This window comes from Humulus lupulus, chromosome 1 (genome assembly GCF_963169125.1).
Source record: "Humulus lupulus chromosome 1, drHumLupu1.1, whole genome shotgun sequence".
Classification (NCBI taxonomy): Eukaryota; Viridiplantae; Streptophyta; class Magnoliopsida; order Rosales; family Cannabaceae; genus Humulus; species Humulus lupulus.
The window spans coordinates 7,097,853-7,117,242 of NC_084793.1; the positions used below are offsets into that span (position 1 = coordinate 7,097,853).

Sequence of the window (19,390 nt, forward strand, 5' to 3'; positions counted from 1 at the left end):
ATTACAGGGATATTTTGTGTTCATGCAGTGGCTGCAGCCATCGACCATGGTATCGACATTTACTCGCTGTGTTCCCCACTCTACACTATTAAGATGTGGATGGAGTCGTATAAAAAAACAATTTACTCAACTGGCAATGAGGATGAGTGGACAGTTCCTGAGGACATAAATAATATGCAAGTTATGGTACTTGTTGAGATACAACCAATTGGTCGGCCGAAGAAGAAAAATATAAGAAGAACGAAGACAAAACGTTATCCATCGACCGGTGAAGTGTTGTGCAAAGAGCACAAGTGTAGTATGTGTGGTGGTCTTGGCTACAACGGGCTTCATGCAAAGCTGGACAATAAACTATTTGTATCAATTTGGAGTGTTTTTATTATTAACTTTTCTTGGTTTCCCTTGTTTTTCTTTTTTTCCCCAAACTCTAAGTAGCTCAATATAAAGTCGATATGTTCAATAATAGCTTGATATGGGCTCGATGGCTGCTCGATATGAGATTAATGATAGACTTGTTAAAATGAATTTTAAACCTGACTATTTTCTTAGCTTGATAGCTACTTGATATGAGCAAATTCCAATTGAATTAAATTGTTTGATGGCAGATGACTCTGTCAAAAATATCTAACTAAGACTAATTCAATTTAATTTATATATTACTAAATATAAACAATGTTCAATATACATTTGCTTAGTTTTATTAAAAAAAATTAAAAAGATTGTTCTTTTGTAGGATTTAGCAATAAGTATTATTGTTGTACTTCATTACCAATCTATCCTAGAATAGTTTGAGTCTGTTTAACAAGCGTTACCAAATAAACATTTTTCATTCAAAGGTCAAGGTCAAGATTAACTAAAGTCAATATGAGTAATAAAAGAAAGTCATGAATGAAAATGAAAGGGATATGGACTTATATGTTTTTTCTTTTTTTAAATTATATATAGAGGACCTTCGTTTTAAATTTTACCGGTGGGGCTCTCAGTGTTCTCGACCCAATTTGTTTTTATGACCGTGTATATTGTAGCTATTTAGAGCATCCTGGAAATTTTCAAAAAATTCTGAATAGTTTACAGTATCGAAAACTAAGTTCAAACATGTTGTTGTATGCGTGACTAATTTTTTTTATGCTAGTGGAAAACAACATGTTTGATCCTAGTTTTCGGTACTGTAAACTATTCGGAATTAAAATGTTATAAAATATCACTATTATAATAATATAATACAATACTAAATATTTAATAATTATACTAATATACATTTAAATGTGATAAAATATAAAATATAATTTTTTTTTGAGATAAAAACAATTATATTATTAATGAGAGAATTTATAATACAACATTCAGTAGTAGAGAAATGAGCCACCGTTAGAGTAAACTTAGCTAACAAATGAGCCTCAGTGTTAGCATATCTAAAGACATGTGAGATCTGTGCTTCAAGGAAATTGGATACAAGATGTCTAATGTCAAATAATAATGAGTGATATTCAGAGCGAGGACCTGTACAGACTGCAATTCTTGAACCACCGGTAAGGAATCAATTAGACTGCAATCTACTTGCAATTGCATCTCAAGAAGCCATTCAAGGCTGTATAATAAGGCCATGGCCTCCATAACGCCCACTTTGAAAGAACCAATGTCAGGTCTTGACATGGCAGCAATAATAGCACCATTGGAGTCACTTAGGATAGCCACAAAACTAATTAAGATAGAAAACTATGTTTAACAAATTAATTATTAGTGATGAAGGAAAAGATGTGAGGTCGATCATCATTACTAAACTGTAGTTTATATACTTACAGTTTCTTCTCACTTTCGAAAGCCCGTCAACTTGTTCATGGTTATGGACCCAAAAGGTTCAGAGAGGTAAGGCTGTGTGCGAGCCGATAGCCCTTGTGCCACGAACCGCATGCTTGGCCTCCTGTCCGGATTGGTTCTAGCACACGACAAGGCTACAGTCACCATGAACACCACTGCCTCAGCCAATTCTCCATCAGGAGGTGGCAACCTCTGGTCTAAGACATCCTTGAGAAGCAATTCAGTATCATTTGGCAATCCTCTTGTTGATGCTGATAGTGATTCCAGCATCTCCCCAGGGTGCCTTCCCATCATTACTTCTAAAGCCACAATTCCAAAACTATACACATCACTCCTATCTGTTACACGCATTGTCTGTGCCAGCTCTGATTTTCGTTGCATAAATGATCAAATATTAGTGAAAAGGGTATTGTAAATGCTTGTGCTTGGTGTATAAAAAAAAGTACTTTTATACGGATTTGTCAAACAAATTTACCTGGTGCCATGTAGCCATATGACCCCTGAACGTTAGTCCAATTAGAAGAGTCAGGGTTCAACATTCTGGCTGTGCCAAAATCAGACAGTTTTGGCTCAAAGTCCCACTCGAGAAGTATATTGTTCAAGGTGACATCTCGGTGGACAATGGGCGGAGAACAGTCGTGGTGTAGGTAAGCAAGCGCATGAGCCAGGCCTTGAACGATTTTCATCCTTATTTCCCAGACAAGATCTTCACTGTCTAAGCCATACAACACTTTTGCCAAGCTTCCTCTCTGTATGTATTCATACACCAAGTACATGCAGCCCCTCCTTGAACAAAATCCATATAGCTTTATGATGTTTCGGTGCCTGACTTCAGTCAAAGTCTTTATCTCGTTAAGGAAACTCTTCGGGTCTTCGTTCGAGTCGGACACGTTCAAACGTTTGACAGCAACAGTACCCGAAGATAGAACAGCCTTATACACACTACCAAATCCTCCTTTTCCAATGAAGTATTTCTCGGAGAAGTCCTCGGTGGCATTAACAATTTCCCTGAAAGTGAACTTTGATTCTTTTTCCCATATCAACAACTCTGGGTTGTCGAACTTGTCATTGCTTCGGTTCTCATTGTCGAGGAGTCTGCCTTTCTGATGCAATAAGCAAATTATAACAGGCACACTAACAAGTATTATCAAAGCACAGACTGGAACAAGGACCCCTATAAGAATCTTGTTGCTGGATTTGTTGTTTAACGTTGGGCTACACAGATTGAGGTTGAACCCTTCATTGTCTCTGCATAAGCCAGGATTTCCCAAGAAGGCGTTCTCGTTTTGGAAAGGTTTCCCAATTAGGATTGGACCCGTCAAGTTGTTGTAGGAGAAGTCGACCGAAACTAGACTAACCATGCTGGAAAACGACGATGGGATTTTGCCGGATAGTTGATTATTTGAGACTGTTGTGATTTCTTACAACACAGACTCAGTTTTGCTACAGCAATATCACAGCAATTCAAACAATCAATATGATTAAACGAGAAATGAAATCAATTATAAAACAGAGAAAAAAATTAAAGAGACAAGACAAAGAAATTTATCCTGGTTCGGATCTCAATGTGAGTCCTAATCCAGCTCTCCCTCAAGGAGTTTCTCCACTATCAAAAGGTTGATTACAAACACCAATTCAAGCTATGCAATGTTACAACTGAACACCACTAATCTGACTTTCTTCAAGCTTGTCAATCCACCATGAATGCCATGGTTAAGTATCACCTTTCTTCTTGAATCTTGGTCAGCTTCTCTCTCTATCTTTCTATCAATCTCGTCTCAGATATTTCTCTATCTCACATTCTATTTATAATGACTTAATAGTACAGCTTATATAGCTTTACAAAACTTAGCCAACCGACTTATGACTTCAACTAACAACTAACATATAACAACCTTTTTAACTAACTATTAAAACATAGTAACAGTAGTTCTATTTCAGATTTTCATATGGATTACACTTCACAAATTCCACCTTAATCCATGAAAATTAGAAGTATCTTCGTCCTTGAGGGAGTGAACCTGATTGCTCAAACAGGTCCAAGGTTGAGCAAGTCCAAACAGTGATTGAACTTGCTCACAGGCAGCACTTTGGTTCCTGCATCAGTAGGGTTCTCTTCAGTAGGCACCTTTTCCAAATTGATTTCACCAGCTTCTATCTTGTCTCTAATCCAAAATATCCTTATGTCAATGTGTTTGGATCTTTCATGGTAGACAGGATTTTTACTCAAATGAATTGATGACTGACTATCTGAGAAAACACAAACACTTCCTTTCAGCATGCATATTTCTTGTAAGATTCCCTTGATCCATGTTGCTTCTTTGAAAGCTTCAGTAATAGCCATGAATTCTGCTTCAGTAGTGGATAAAGCAACAACATGTTGCTGCTGGGATTTCCAGTTTATGCAACATGAATTTAACATAAAACAGTAACTGGTCATTGACTTTCTGGTGTCTCTGTTGGAGGCATAGTCAGCATCTACATATCCTTCTAAGTTTAGATCATTTCCTCCCTTTTCGAATTTCAAACCATAATCTGAAGTTGTCTTCAGATATCTCAATAGCCATTTTAAACCTGTCCAGTGGTCTTCACCAGGGTTTGACATAAACCTGCTCAGAATGCTTACTGAATATGCAATGTCTGGCCTGGTGCTTATCATAGCATACATAACACTGCCAATTGCTTTGGCATAAGGGATTTCTTCCATTTTCTTCTTTGACTGATCATCCTTTGGTGATTGTTCTGTAGACAGAATAAAATGGCCAGCTAAGGGAATCTGAGTTTCCTTTCCACCTTGCATGTTGAATTTCTTTATTACCTTTTCAATGTATGATCTCTGAGTTAGCATCAGGCTTCTTTCTTTTCTGTTTCTTAAAATTTCGATGCCAAGTATTTTCCTTGCTGCCCCCATGTCTTTCATTTCAAATTCACTGTTCAGAACATGCTTGAGCTTGTTTATCTGATTTTGATCCTTTCCCATGATTAACAAATCATCGACATAGATTAGTAAGAAAGTAGCAGCTTGTGACTTCAAATTTGTGAAGTATAGACAAGTGTCAAAGTTGGATCTGACATAACCAAACTTAGTGATTACTGAATCGATTTTCTTATACCATTGCCTTGGGGACTGTTTAAGTCCATATAGAGATCTCTTCAATAGGCATACCAGCTCTCCTTCCTTTGATTTCACCTTGAATCCATCAGGCTGATCCATGTAGACTGTTTCTTCAAGTTTACCATTCAAAAATGCTGTTTTCACATCCATTTGTTGTATGTCCCAATCCAATTGAACAGCTATTGCAATCATCATTCTGATGGTCTTCATTTTAACAACTGGTGAGAATATTTCTTGGTAGTCCGCCCCTTCAACTTGGTTGAATCCCTTTGCAACTAGTCTGGCCTTGTAAATTTTTGGTTCAGCTTCTGTTATACCATCTTTAACTCTGAAAAGCCATCTGCATCCAATAATCTTTTGCCTTTCTAGTTTCAAGACTAATGACCATGTTTCATTCTTCTTTAATGAGGCAATTTCTTCATTCATAGCTGATTTCCACTTCATTGAGTGTCTGCATTTTAAAGCTTCCTGATAGTTGTTTGGCACAACTTCTTTTGATTCCTTTGCTATAGCAAAAGCATAAGCAATAATGTCAGCTTCACCATATCTGGCAGGAGGTCTTATTTCCCTTCTTGTTCTGTCTCTTGCTAACTGGTAGCCTTCTAAGTCCTCAGATTGACCTTCTTCTTCAATTTCTTGATCTACATCAGTGTGATCATTTGAATCTAAATTTGCATGCTGCAGTGGTTCCACCTCAATCTGAACTCCACTTTGAGAATTTGTACCTGAAACATCAGACAAGATACCTTTCTCATTTCTTTTAAAAGGGAAATCATTTTCATTAAACACAACATCTCTACTGACTATTACTTTGTAATTTTCAGTTGATAACAGTCTATATCCCTTGACACCAATTTGGTATCCTAGTAAGACACACTTAACAGATCTTTTGTCTAATTTATCTCCTACAACATGAGCATATGCAGCACAACCAAATGTCCTTAGATGCATTAATGAAGGAGGTTTATTATTCCATAATTCTTCTGGTGTTTTAAGATCAATTACTCTACTTGGGCTTCTGTTTATTAGATAACAGGAAGTATACAGAGCTTCACCCCAATATCTTTTTGGCAAACCAGAATTTAGTAAAATGCATCTAACCTTGTTAAGCAGTGTTCGATTCATTCTTTCTGCAACTCCATTCTGTTGTGGATTCTTTGCAACAGTTCTATGTCTCCTGATACCTGTTTCTATACACAGCTTATCGAATTCTTCATTAACAAACTCAAACCCATTATCAGTTCTTAAAGTTTTAACTTTTCTGTCAGTTTGGTTTTCAACAAATATTTTCCAGTTTCTAAACTTTTCAAGGCATTCATTTTTGTGTCTCAATAAGAAAACCCATACCTTTCTGCTATAGTCATCTATAACAGATAAAAAATATTGATTTCCACCTGGAGTTTTGACCCTGCTAGCTCCCCAAAGGTCAGCATGTAGGTATTCCAGAATTTGCTTAGCTCTATAGTTGCTCCTGGAAAATTTAATCTTGTGTTGCTTGCCCTGCACACAGATCTCACAGAAAGGTAAGTTAGCATGTGTATAGTTTAGAAGCAGACCTTGTTTTGATAGCTCTACCAGTCCTTGCTCACTTATGTGGCCTAATCTTGCATGCCACATTTTCGAGTCTGTTTGGCATTTAGTAACAACTGCAGCTTGTGCTGGAGTTATGGTTTTTCCATCTAGAAAATATAACCCATTTCTTTTGATGCCCCTCATTACCAGTAGTGATCCCTTAGTGATTCTCATTGTGCCTTTTCCTGTTCTGTATTCTAAGCCTTCATCATCTAATGTACCAAGTGATATTAAGTTTCTTTTCAACTCTAGAATGTGTCTAACATTGCTAAGAGTTTTAATGGTGCCATCATAGCTTCTGATGGATATCGAACCAATACCAATGACCTGACATTTATGGTCATTTCCCATCATGACCTTTCCACCATTAATCTTGGTATAATCACTAAACCAGTCTTTGTTTGGACTCATGTGGTAAGTACAACCACTATCCAGAATCCATTCCTCATTGTCTTTGTAATCTGAACTGGTACAAGCCTCTCCAAGATCTGAAGATTCTTTCTGATCTTTTATGGCTACAAAGACATCACCATCTGAGCTGTAGTTGTCATCAACTGCAGCATTAGAATCACTTCCTTTTTCTTCCTCATCTTTATTCTGCTTTCTTTTGTCTCTAAGTTCCCAACAGTATCGAATTAGGTGACCTGTTTTGCCACAGTGATGGCATTTTCGAGTTTCTCTTGGTCTAGACTTTGATCTGCTATTCCCTCTTGTTCTTGAATTGTATCTTGGTTTAGATTTGTCTCTGAATCTTGAATTTCCTCTTCTTGGTTGTCTTCCTCGAATTGTTAGTGCCTCCTCAGTTCTGGCTTCTTGTCTTGCTGCCTTTTGCCAATTCAATTCTGCATCCCTTGATCTCAGTGTGCTCATGATATCTTCGAGGGTGAGGGTGTCTCTGCTGTACATTATCACAGTTCTCATTTCTTTGAACTGATCTGGTAGAGCATTCAGTATGATCATAGCTTGGTCTTCTTCTTTAATTGTCTCTCCCATGTTGGTTAGAGATAACACAATTTTATTAAGGTCATCCAAATTCTGCTCCAATGAGATAGTGGCATTCATCTTAAATCCATAGAATTTTCCTTTTAGGAAAATCTTGGTGGCTGTCGACTTGGCCATGTACAACTGCTGCAGCTTGTTCCAAATTCCCAAGGCTGTTTTTTCTCCTATCACTTGCCTTAATACATTATCTGCAAGATTCATTATGATGGCTGATCTTGCTTGTTTCATGACAAGTTCTGCTTCACCTTTCTTTGCTGCATCAAGATCTTTTTCAGACTTTTCAGGCTTTTCCTTTAATGCATAATCCAATTTCTGGTAGATTAGGATTGCCATCATTTTCTCTCTCCAAAGACTGAAGTCCCCCAATCCATCAAACCTCTCTAAATCAAATCTTGCTGATGATGAGGCCATTGATCAACCTTTCTTGATTCTTGATTATGTAGCAACTTGAGTCTCGAATCCCTGCAACCTGGCTCTGGTACCACTGTTGTGATTTCTTACAACACAGACTCAGTTTTGCTACAGCAATATCACAGCAATTCAAACAATCAATATGATTAAACGAGAAATGAAATCAATTATAAAACAGAGAAAAAAATTAAAGAGACAAGACAAAGAAATTTATCCTGGTTCGGATCTCAATGTGAGTCCTAATCCAGCTCTCCCTCAAGGAGTTTCTCCACTATCAAAAGGTTGATTACAAACACCAATTCAAGCTATGCAATGTTACAACTGAACACCACTAATCTGACTTTCTTCAAGCTTGTCAATCCACCATGAATGCCATGGTTAAGTAGCACCTTTCTTCTTGAATCTTGGTCAGCTTCTCTCTCTATCTTTCTATCAATCTCTTGTCTCAGATATTTCTCTATCTCACATTCTATTTATAATGACTTAATAGCACAGCTTATATAGCTTTACAAAACTAACAACTAACATATAACAACCTTTTTAACTAACTATTAAAACATAGTAACAGTAGTTCTATTTCAGATTTTCATATGGATTACACTTCACAGAGACGTTGAGGATCTCCAGTGATGAAAGCTTGGCCAAGTTTGATGGGATTTCTCCAGTGAAAGAATTGCTGCTGAGATCCAACATGTACTTCAACGAGCCCAAGTTGCCAAGCTCTTGAGGTATTTCGCCAGAAAACTTGTTGTGACTAAGATTCAAGCTCGACAAAAATTTATAATCCTCGAACCAAGTTGGAATGATCCCAGAAACATTGTTCGCAGATACATCAAGAGTTTCCAGCGTAGTTAGATTGGACAGGCTTCGAGGGATGCTCCCTGTGAAATGGTTATTGCTGAGGTTGAGAAGGAACAACTTGTTAAGGTTTCCAATTTGAGTAGGAATTTCCCCACTTAACTCGTTAGACTCTAAGCTCAAAACGTGCAAATTTTTTGCATTCCCGAGTTCAGGTGGGATCTTACCAGAGATTTTGTTTCGACTCATCTGTAAATTGGTGAGATTCACACATTGCCCCCACGTACTTGAAATTTGACCAACGAATTGGTTGTCGCTTAGTCGAACGAAATCAAGAGCAGGGTGAACACCAAAAGCATCAGTAATATTTCCTGTGAAATTATTCTCGTCAAGCCTTACTCTCTTCAAATTGGTGCATTTTCTTAGGCACTCGGGCAATGGTCCCGTGAAGTTGTTGTTGATTACATTCAAAATCTCTAGCTTGAACCCATTACACAAATATGGTGGCAACTTTCCGGAAAATGAGTTGTTTGAAAAGCTAATGTATGCCAAATTAGGACTGTTCTTCCCAAAGTCTCTGGGGATTGTTCCTGTGAAGTTATTGGTGAAAATAGAGAACCCCTCCAAGTTGCTGAGGCTAGAAATGTTATGCGGCAACTCTTCTGAGAGTCGGTTGGTGTTAACATCAAAAGTTGACAGTGATACTAGATTTCCAATCTCTGGTGGGATGGTTCCAACAAGATTATTGTTGAAAAGTTGCACAGAGAAGAGGTTTTTGAGACTCCATAGAGAAGTTGGAATTGGACCATTAAGATGGTTCCCAGAAAGATCCAAGTTTGCTAGTGCCTTCAAATTTCCAATCTCTGAGGGAATTGGACCAGTGAAGTTATTTTGGTATAGGAAAATATAAGTGACATTCTTCAATAGCCCAATTTCTTTAGGAATTTGCCCACTGAGGCTGTTGTTTTGAAATTGTAGTGTGGTGAGAGCAGTCCAATTGGAGATCAAGGCAGAGGAGAGAGGGCCAGAAAGTTTATTATCTGATAAGCCAAGTTCTGTGACACTATTAAGATTGGATAATGACAAAGGCAAATTCCCAACGAGTCCATTTGCAGCCAAAGCCAAGTAAACGAGCTTAGTGCAAGAACCAAGCGCAGAAGGAATTGTTGAGTTTAACAAATTCATGCGAAGATCAAGATGTAAGAGATTCTTGAGTTGGCCAATAGAAGAAGGAATACTCCCACTAAAGGAGTTGTTATACAGTTCAAGAACCTCAAGATTTTGTAGGAGACCAATTCCTTCAGGAATTTCACCACTGAGAAAGTTATTTGGCAAATGAAGGTGTGTGAGCTGAGAAAGCTTTGAAATGTTTGATGACAAAGGTCCCTTAAATTGATTATTAGTGAGATTGAAAGATTGGAGTTTGCCCAGATTGGAAAATACAGACTCTGGAATTGAACCATTCCAGCTGTTTAGAGACATGTCTAGGAAGGTCAAGTTCCTACACTTTGATATGAAATCTGGGAATGTTGAATTAAACATATTCAAATAAATATCAAGGTAGGTCAAAGAAGGCATGCTTGAAAATTTAGACCACTCAGAATTCTCCAAATTGTTTGCTCCAAGGGATAAGTACCATACCTTTGGTAGTTTGCTGAGCTGGTAAGGGATTGCCCCCTCAAGGAAGTTGTCGTACAGGCTGAGATATTGAAGCTCTGTTAACCGGCTGATCTCCACTGGTATCTGTCCTTGAATATCATTGTCACTCAAGTCCAACACAGTGAGCTTGGTGAGATTACCAATGGCTGTTGGTATGAAACCAGAGAAACCATTGTTGTTGAGGTTGAAGACAGTGATGTTAAGGAATGGAGAGAAGTTGAACTGGTCCAGTGTTCCATTCAGTTTCAAGTTTGAGAGGTCTATTTGTGAGATTTCTCTAGTGGAGCCATCGCAGACAACATTAGTCCAGTTGCAGAGATTGTTGATATTGTTGTTGGACCATGAATCCAGAGTTGATGGTTCCATGGCCAAGCTGTTCTTCCATTTTATAAGAGCCTCTGCTTGTGTTCTTGGTGAGGAAGCAATCTACAATGGAAGTAAAGAAAACACAAAAATGTGAAGAACAAGAAGAGAGAAACGAGTTCTTGGAACTCTTTTCATGGTGATGGCTTCAGTTTGTAGAGCTTAATCCGAACAAAACTGGTTTTTTTTTCTCTCTCATAAAGCAAAAGAAAAACTAATGCCACTTTCTTGACTTTCAGAATCAAACCATTCACATTTCAATCAATTTTTTTTTTTGTGGTGATTGGTATCTCTGTTCCAATTCTACAATTCCAAAACATATATTAAATTCAGAGTGAAACTGAAAAGGACAAGCAGAAGCGAGGGTCCATTTTGATTTGAAGCTTTGAATAAGTGCAAAAGAAGAGAAAACAAAGAACAAATCAACTCCGACAGCAGTGCTTGTGTCCATGATATTTCCAGGAAATTATTTTGTTGACGTAGAAAGTGAATCATGTATAACTTATTGGATCAAAATCAAATTATACATATAGGATATGATCATCTCTTGTGCATACGAAAAAATAAGATCCATGATATTTAAAAAAAATATTATTTCATGAAAATTAATTATTATGATATTGGTTATTCAACATGTTCATACATTATTTTGAATGAATGGTCATAAATTATCCTCCTGGTAATCATAAATTTTTTAAATACTTTTCTTTCATATGAATCTCTTTATACTTATTTTATGAAGTTAGTTATGATACTTAATTTATGTTTGTTACTTTTAAAATAATATAAATATTTTTTTAGGTCCCCAAGTTTAAATCCTCTTTCCCTGTTCTTCTAATATCAAAGAATGTCTTCATATTTATTATTATTATTATTATTTAGTGTGTTATTTATTTATTTATCCAAACAAACAAAATAGGGAATTATCGAATTGGTTGCTGAATATTTATGTGATATTTGGCTATTCACATTTGCTTTGGGCTGTCATATCTCTTATGTATAAAAAATTTTGTTTTAAGGGTATTTTTATTTTTTTCCGTTAATTTTAGCAGAATATTCTTATATTTAACTGTAGATTGTAAAAATAACTTAAAATTAAATAAACAAATTAAAATAAGATATTTTTGAGATATTTTACAATGATAATTATTTAAAAATAATAAAACCATACATTTTTTTAACTTAAATGAAATTTAATTAAACTCCTTCATCATTATTAGTGTGCATGGATCTCATCGTATGACATTTCAGATCGTGGTAAGATTTTTTTCTTTTTTATTTTCATTTTAAAATTTAATTAAAGAAAAAGTGAAAATTGATAGTGTTACATTTGATTATTGAGTATATTTTTGTTTTTAGAGATTCTTTTTAAATGGTTTCTTTTTTTTTTTTAATTTGTTGTAAGATTTAATAAGAGGATTTGGTATAACTTGTTTAAGAACCAGTAGACATATGGAGGGCTTTGTTGTGATTTTTATTTTGTTTTCGATTTATATTGTGACTTTGAGTTGAAATGTCAATCCTTGGTTGTTGAAATGGTATGTCATCATATATATATATAAGTTTCAATTACTTATGTGTGTATACTTGTTTTGTGCCATTTTCTGGCTCTGTCATATAAATTGTTGAGGGTTGGTATAATTTGTGTACATATAAAGTGTTTGATTTAATTCCTCAATGACTTGTCTTAGTTGTGTATTTAAAAGTGTTTGAGTTTGTATCTAGAGAGTAGTGCTTATAGAATCTAGAAAAAGGAAGGAAGAGTACTTTTATTACTTGATCATTCTTTCATGTTATCTGTTTTTGGTCAGATTGCTTCCATTGATGTAGGAGGAGTTGACACAACCCAATATAGATTAGTTCATGTACTTTTCACCAAGAACACCATTGCTACAACTTTCAACTATTCAACATGATTGTGAAAAAAATTCTCAACTTAACTAGTTATACATTTTTTGGTCTGTACATTAATGTTTGTGCCATTGAAAGAAGTGGAGCGATTTTTTTATAGTGTTCGAAAATTGTTTGATTGTCTATCATCAATTTAGCCATATATTTAGTAATGAATTCTAATGGTACAAATGTTCAAGAACAAAGCCTAATTATAAAACAAAAATAAAAACAAACCTCTAAGTTAATTAGAATGAATGTAACTCTAGCTAAAAAAAAAATAATAATTTATTTTTAATAACCATTATTATGAATTTTAGCTGAAAAGGTAAAACAGAGTGAACAGAGTATGGAAAATTCTTTTCTTTACTGATGTATTGATTTGCTCACAGCTCAACGTATTACAGAAGGGTACTATTATATTTATATATACAGAGTCAGGTATACAAGGAGCCATTCTATTGGCTGAATCATAATAGAAAATATTCCCAATCATTTGGGGACCATTGAGTTGGTTAAAGGTGAATATTCTCCAATATTGCTGCAACGGTAATGAGCTGATCGTGGCTGAGTCAGCAAGGTTCATTTTCCTCTGGTTTTGTTGAATTCAATCCTTTCATTTCAACATGCCCCCTCAAGCTGAGCTGAGGTGAGTACTTAACAGTCAGCTTGTCTTTGAGATAATGAAAGATTGAAATTGACAATGACTTAGTCAATATGTCTGCTATCTGTTCTTCTGTAGGGATATATCTAACCTCCACTGATTTGTTCAACACTTTGTCTCGGATGAAATGTACATCTATTTCAATGTGTTTAGTTCTAGAATGAAAGACTGGATTTGAGGCTAATTGGCGTGCTCCAGAATTGTCACACCAAATGATGGCAGGCATGTCATGTTTTATTCCAATCTCAGTGAACAATGACTGTAACCAGGTGACTTCAGTACATGCTTGGGCTAAGGATCGGTATTCTGCTTCGATACTCGATCTAGCAACTGATTTTTGTTTTCTTGAACTCCAACTTATTAGATTTCCACCAAAGTAAACACAAATACCAGACGTGGACTTTCGATCATCAAGAGAGCTAGCCCAATCAGAGTCACAAAAGCTTTCAATTGTATGGTTGACAGCCTTAGTGAACTGGATTCCTTCTCCTATTGTCCCTGCGATGTATCTCAGAATTCTTTTGCAGGCCAGCCAGTGATTTTGAGTTGGAGCCTGAAGGAATTGGCTTAATTTGTTTACAGAGAATGCAATGTCAGGCCTGCTGAGAGTAAGGTATTGCAGTGCTCCGATCACACTTCGGTATTGAGTGACGTCTTCAAACGGTGGACTGTCTTTGAGATGAAGTTTGTTGCTTTGTATCATTGGTGTAGGACATGGCTTGGCGTCCAGCATGTGGGTTCTCTTTAAGAGATCAAGAGAATACTTGGATTGAGACAAGTGAATGCCATCTTGCCCCCTAGTTGTCTCAAAACCAAGAAAGTAATTGACGGTACCGAGCCTCTTGAGAGCAAACTTGGTGTGAAGTTGCGAAATAATATGAAGAACACGGCTGGAATTGTTTCCTGTTAAGAGGATATCGTCGACATAAACGAGAACATAGAGGCGAGCATCACCATCAGCAAGATAAAAAAGAGAATTGTCCGAGACAGAGTTGTGGAGGCCAAGCTGCAACAGAGCAGTACGAAGTGTATCAAACCAGGCACGGGGTGCCTGTTTAAGCCCGTAAATAGCTTTATTAAGCTTGCAAACAGCAGTGGGATAGTGCGGGTCAACATAGCCAATAGGTTGAGACATATAGACATCTTCTTGCAAGGTCCCGTTGAGAAAAGCATTATCAATATCGATCTGTTGGATATCCCAATGATATGTAGCAGCAAGAGAAAGGATGACACGAATAGTGGATGGTTTGACAACTGGGCTGAAAGTTTCAGAGAAGTCAACTCCGGGTTGTTGTTGAAATCCCTTAGCTACAAGGCGCGCTTTGAAACGCTGAACAGATCCATCGGAATGGAACTTAATGCGATAGACCCATTTGTTGTCCACAATATGCATGTGAGGCTGCCAAGGAACCAAAGTCCAGGTGCGGTTTGTAACAAGTGCAGCGTGCTCAGAATCCATTGCATTCTTCCAAACGGGAATGGTTAAGGCGAGTTCAGCAGACTCAGGAATGGTGAGGGAAAAGGCAGGGAGTTGCGGGTCTTTCAGCAAGGAAGCTATAAAGGTTCTGGGTTTAAAAATACCAGATTTGGAGCGAGTAATCATGGGATGAGAGGGAACAGGAAGTGGTTCAGGGGCAGGGACAGTATTGGGTGAAGGAGAGGAAGTAAATGGAGATAAGGGCTCAATGGGGAGATGGACGGCAAGAGGAATGGCAGGGTAAGGATCAGCAGAAGCTTGTTGTGTATGCTGATTACTGGTGGATGCAGAACCCAAGGACGAATGCTGAGAGGATGCCACGGGGCTTGGAGAGCAAGGAGTTGTATCAACAGCAGCTGCATTGAGAGGAGAAATATTAGGAGTGGACAAGAAGGGAAGCCAATGATGATATGAGATGGATGACAAGGAACTGTTGGACTGAGAAGGAGTAGTATCAGTGAAACCTGTAGAAAAAGGGAATTCAAGCTCATTGAAGGAGACACTAGAGGCTATGTATAATCGACCACTGGAATGTAAGCATTTATAGCCTTTGTGGTTATGACTGTAACCAAGAAATACGCATTTGGAAGATCGAAAATCAAGTTTGTGATTATTGTAGGCACGCAAGTGAGGGAAGCATGCACATCCGAAAACCTTGAGAAATTTAAGATTAGGAGTGACACGAAATAATTTCTCAATGGGTGACTTGTGAGCTAAAGTTGGCGTAGACAGATGGTTGATGAGAAAAGTGGATGTGCTGAAGGCATCCCACCAAAATTTTAAGGGCAAGGAGGCTTGAGTGAGTAAGGTTAGCCCCATTTCAATGATGTGTTGGTGCTTTCTTTCTGATTTTCCATTTTGTGCATGTGTGTGAGGACAAGGGTGTTGAAAGTGAACACCAATGGAAGTTAAAAATGGAGCTAAAGTCCTGTATTCGCCTCCCCAATCGGACTGGAGAGTTTTGATCTTTGCATCAAATTTTCTTTCTACAAACTGTTGAAAATTAATGAAGATGGACTTAACATCAGATTTCAATTTAAGAGGGAAGATCCAAGTGAAATTACTAAAGTCATCTATGAAATACACATAATACCTATACCCTTCTTTGGAAAGAATTGGGGATGGCCCCCATACATCAGAATGGACAAGTTCAAGTGGAGAGTTTGTTTTGGTATGTGAGGTGCTGTAATGTTTATGCTTGGATTTCCCAATGTGACATGCATTGCAAAAAGGGAGAGCAGATTTGAAAGAAATTTTTTCATGTACTAACATATGTTTCATTACATTGACATTGGGGTGGCCAAGTCGCATGTGCCACACATTGATATTAGAATTAAAAACAGATTCAGCAGATAAAGATTGACAAGTTGAAGAGGACACAGACGAACTCGGAGACTTTGGACTGACAGAAGCTTTAGAAAATTTGGCAGTATCTCTGCTCTTGGAGGAATTGGAAAAACAAAGAGAGCTGGACACAGATGGTTTGACAAGTGAAGATGATGCTGCAGCTAGATGAAGTTGATACAAGCCATTGCTAAGCACTCCCCGAAGCAGCTCCGCTTTCGTTATTAGGTCCTTCACAACACAGTGATTAGCATAAAATTCAACAAACACCTGATTATCTTTGGTTAGTTGAGAAATAGATAAAAGGTTCTTAGAAATTTCAGGTACACAAAGAATATTATCAAGTATCAAAGAACCAGAAGAGTTGGAAATCGTACTGAAACCAGAATGAGTTACAGAAAGAGGATAGCCATTACCAACAAGCAAATGGGTAATACCTTTTGGGTCAGTTTTGTGCTGCAAATTCGATGCTTCAGAGGTAATATGGTTTGTGGCTCCACTATCTATATACCAGGAATGATCATTGGGATTCTCAGTGGTGGAAAAATAGGCTTGTTGATTGTTTGAGGGTTGGTTAGGATTGGTGTTTGGAAGATGCTGTGATTGGCTTGGTCCAGGTGTTTGAAAAGATATGTCAAAGCGATGATAGCATTTGGAGGCTATATGTCCAGATCTGTTACAGAGTTGGCACACAGGCCGATTGTTGGTCGATCTACCCCTGCCACGACCACGACCACGAGGAGTGTAGAAGCGGCCAGAGGAAGGATACTAAGCATGGGAAGGTCCTCCAAGAGTGAGAGTTTTGCACATCTGAGTTGCAAGATTGGCTGCAGAGATGGTTGAATCACCCAAGGTGGAGTTGAGCTGGTCTAGACGAATTTCTTGGCTTTGCAGCATGTACTGCACTTCTTGCAGTGTGACTTGGTCATGCCTGGAGGTTAAATTGACAACAACGGCTTCATATTCATGGCCGAGACCTCCTAGGATGTAGAGAATGAGATCATCATCTGAGAGAAGTTGTCCTGCAGCAGACAAACCATCAGCAATATTTTTCATTTTGAGGATATAATCATGAATAGAGAGATTTCCCTTTTTGAGAGATTGCAGCTGAAAACGCAGCTGAAGTATTCTGGCCTTAGAGCTGGTTGTGTACAACTGTTCTAGAGTAATCCACAGATCAAGTGAAGTGAGACAATTGACCACATGGCCAAACATTGTTTCGGAGATGGAATTGAGAAGCCAACTTAAGATGGACTGATCTGTGCGACGCCACAGGGTGTATCCCAAATTTAATTGTCGAGGTTCTCCTGGAACGGGACCACCTACTGTGTTATCCAAAAACTGAGGTGGACAGACTGTAGTGCCAAGTATATAACCTTCAAGGTCATAGGCACGAAGAGCTGGAAGAACTTGAGATTTCTAGAAAGGATAGTTGGTTCTGTCAAGTTTGATAGTGAGGGGAGCTAGACTGTGAAAAGGAGAGGAGGGAACTATTGGAGCTGGAGCTGGTGCGGAAATAGAGGAAGGGGCTGTATCAGAAGGAGTGGTGGGGTTGTCAGGTGGATTCGCGGAGGTGGATCTGTCGACTGAGGTGGGAGAATCCATTGATACAGGTCACAAGAAGGGACGGCTTTGATACCAAGCTGAAAAGGTAAAACAGAGTGAACAGAGTATGGAAAATTATTTTCTTTACTGATATATTGATTTGCTCACAGCTCAACGTATTACAGAAGGGTACTATTATATTTATATACAGAGTCAGGTATACAAGGAGCCATTCTATTGGCTGAATCATAACAGAAAATATTCCCAATCATTTGGGGACCACTGAGTTGGTTAAAGGTGAATATTCTCCAATATTGCTGCAACGGTAATGAGCTGATCGTGGCTGAGTCAGCAAGGTTCATTTTCCTCTGGTTTTGTTGAATTCAATCCTTTCATTTCAACAATTTTTAATGTATTGATTTTAAATTTTATTCAACTAAATTTGTTGGTAAATTAAAATTTGATATCATATATCATTTGCTAAAGAAAATATTACATAAAAATAGTTTTCAAATTTTGTTTCACAAATCATGTATTCTCTTTTATTATGCTCTGTTAATAAATGAAAGCAATAATCAAGTTTTAAGAAACATATTATTTGACATCAAATTTAGATTTTTATCTCATAAGAACATTTTTTAAAATATAGTTTTCTAATTGTAATCCAATAGGACTTAAATAATATTAATTTCTCTGCCATTTTTTATGCATATATTCAAACAAAATTTGATTTAAAATTTATATTGCTCTAAACTACTCAATTAATAATAATTCAGTCATTCTAATCCAACATTATAGAGATAAAATAATTTTCAAACTTTTACTAAGATAACTTATTTCTTATACACAAAACAATAAAAATATAGTCAGTTTTTGTTACATTCGACTCTAACAATGTTACTGAACAATATTTACAATTATTTAGCAACAACCAAAATATTACATAGTCACTATCGTAAATAAGTCTTAACTTCATACGAATTTTACCATAATGCCCTCAATAGTACATTTTTTATACATTAATGCCCTTACTTTTCACAGCCAGATCAATTCTAGTTTTTCAAGAGGTTGAGATAAACGGTTGCATCAAGTCAAAAGCTAAAAAAATAAAAAATACAAAAAATGTTGATAATTTGACACTTGACAAATGAATGGGACCCAGCAGAAAGACTAAGTCGTGTGAGAGACTTAAGAATTGACTGAAAATATAAATTATAAAGGTCAATTCTTAAGTCTCCTCACACGACTTAGACTATGTTTGATAGAGGGGATAGAAATTAGGAAGGAGAGAAAAATTAGAAAAGAAAGAAAATAAATACATTCTAGTTATACATTTTTTGGTCTGTACATTAATGTTTGTGCCATTGAAAGAAGTGGAGCGATTTTTTTATAGTGTTCGAAAATTGTTTGATTGTCTATCATCAATTTAGCCATATATTTAGTAATGAATTCTAATGGTACAAATGTTCACGAACAAAGCATAATTATAAAACAAAAATAAAAACAAACCTCTAAGTTAATTAGAATGAATGTAACTCTAGCTAAAAAAATAATAATAATTTATTTTTAATAACCATTATTATGAATTTTTAATGTATTAATTTTAAATTTTATTCAACTAAATTTGTTGGTAATTAAATTGAAATTTGATATCATATATCATTTGCTAAAGAAAATATTACATAAAAATAGTTTTCAAATTTTGTTTCACAAATCATGTATTCTCTTCTAT

At 36.7% G+C, this 19,390-nt stretch overlaps 1 pseudogene; it reads right to left on the reverse strand.

Moving 5' to 3' along the window:
• Positions 1 to 1,311: 1,311 nt before the first annotated feature.
• On the reverse strand, positions 1,312 to 10,876 carry LOC133829134 (MDIS1-interacting receptor like kinase 2-like; annotated as a pseudogene).
• Positions 10,877 to 19,390: the final 8,514 nt, after the last annotated feature.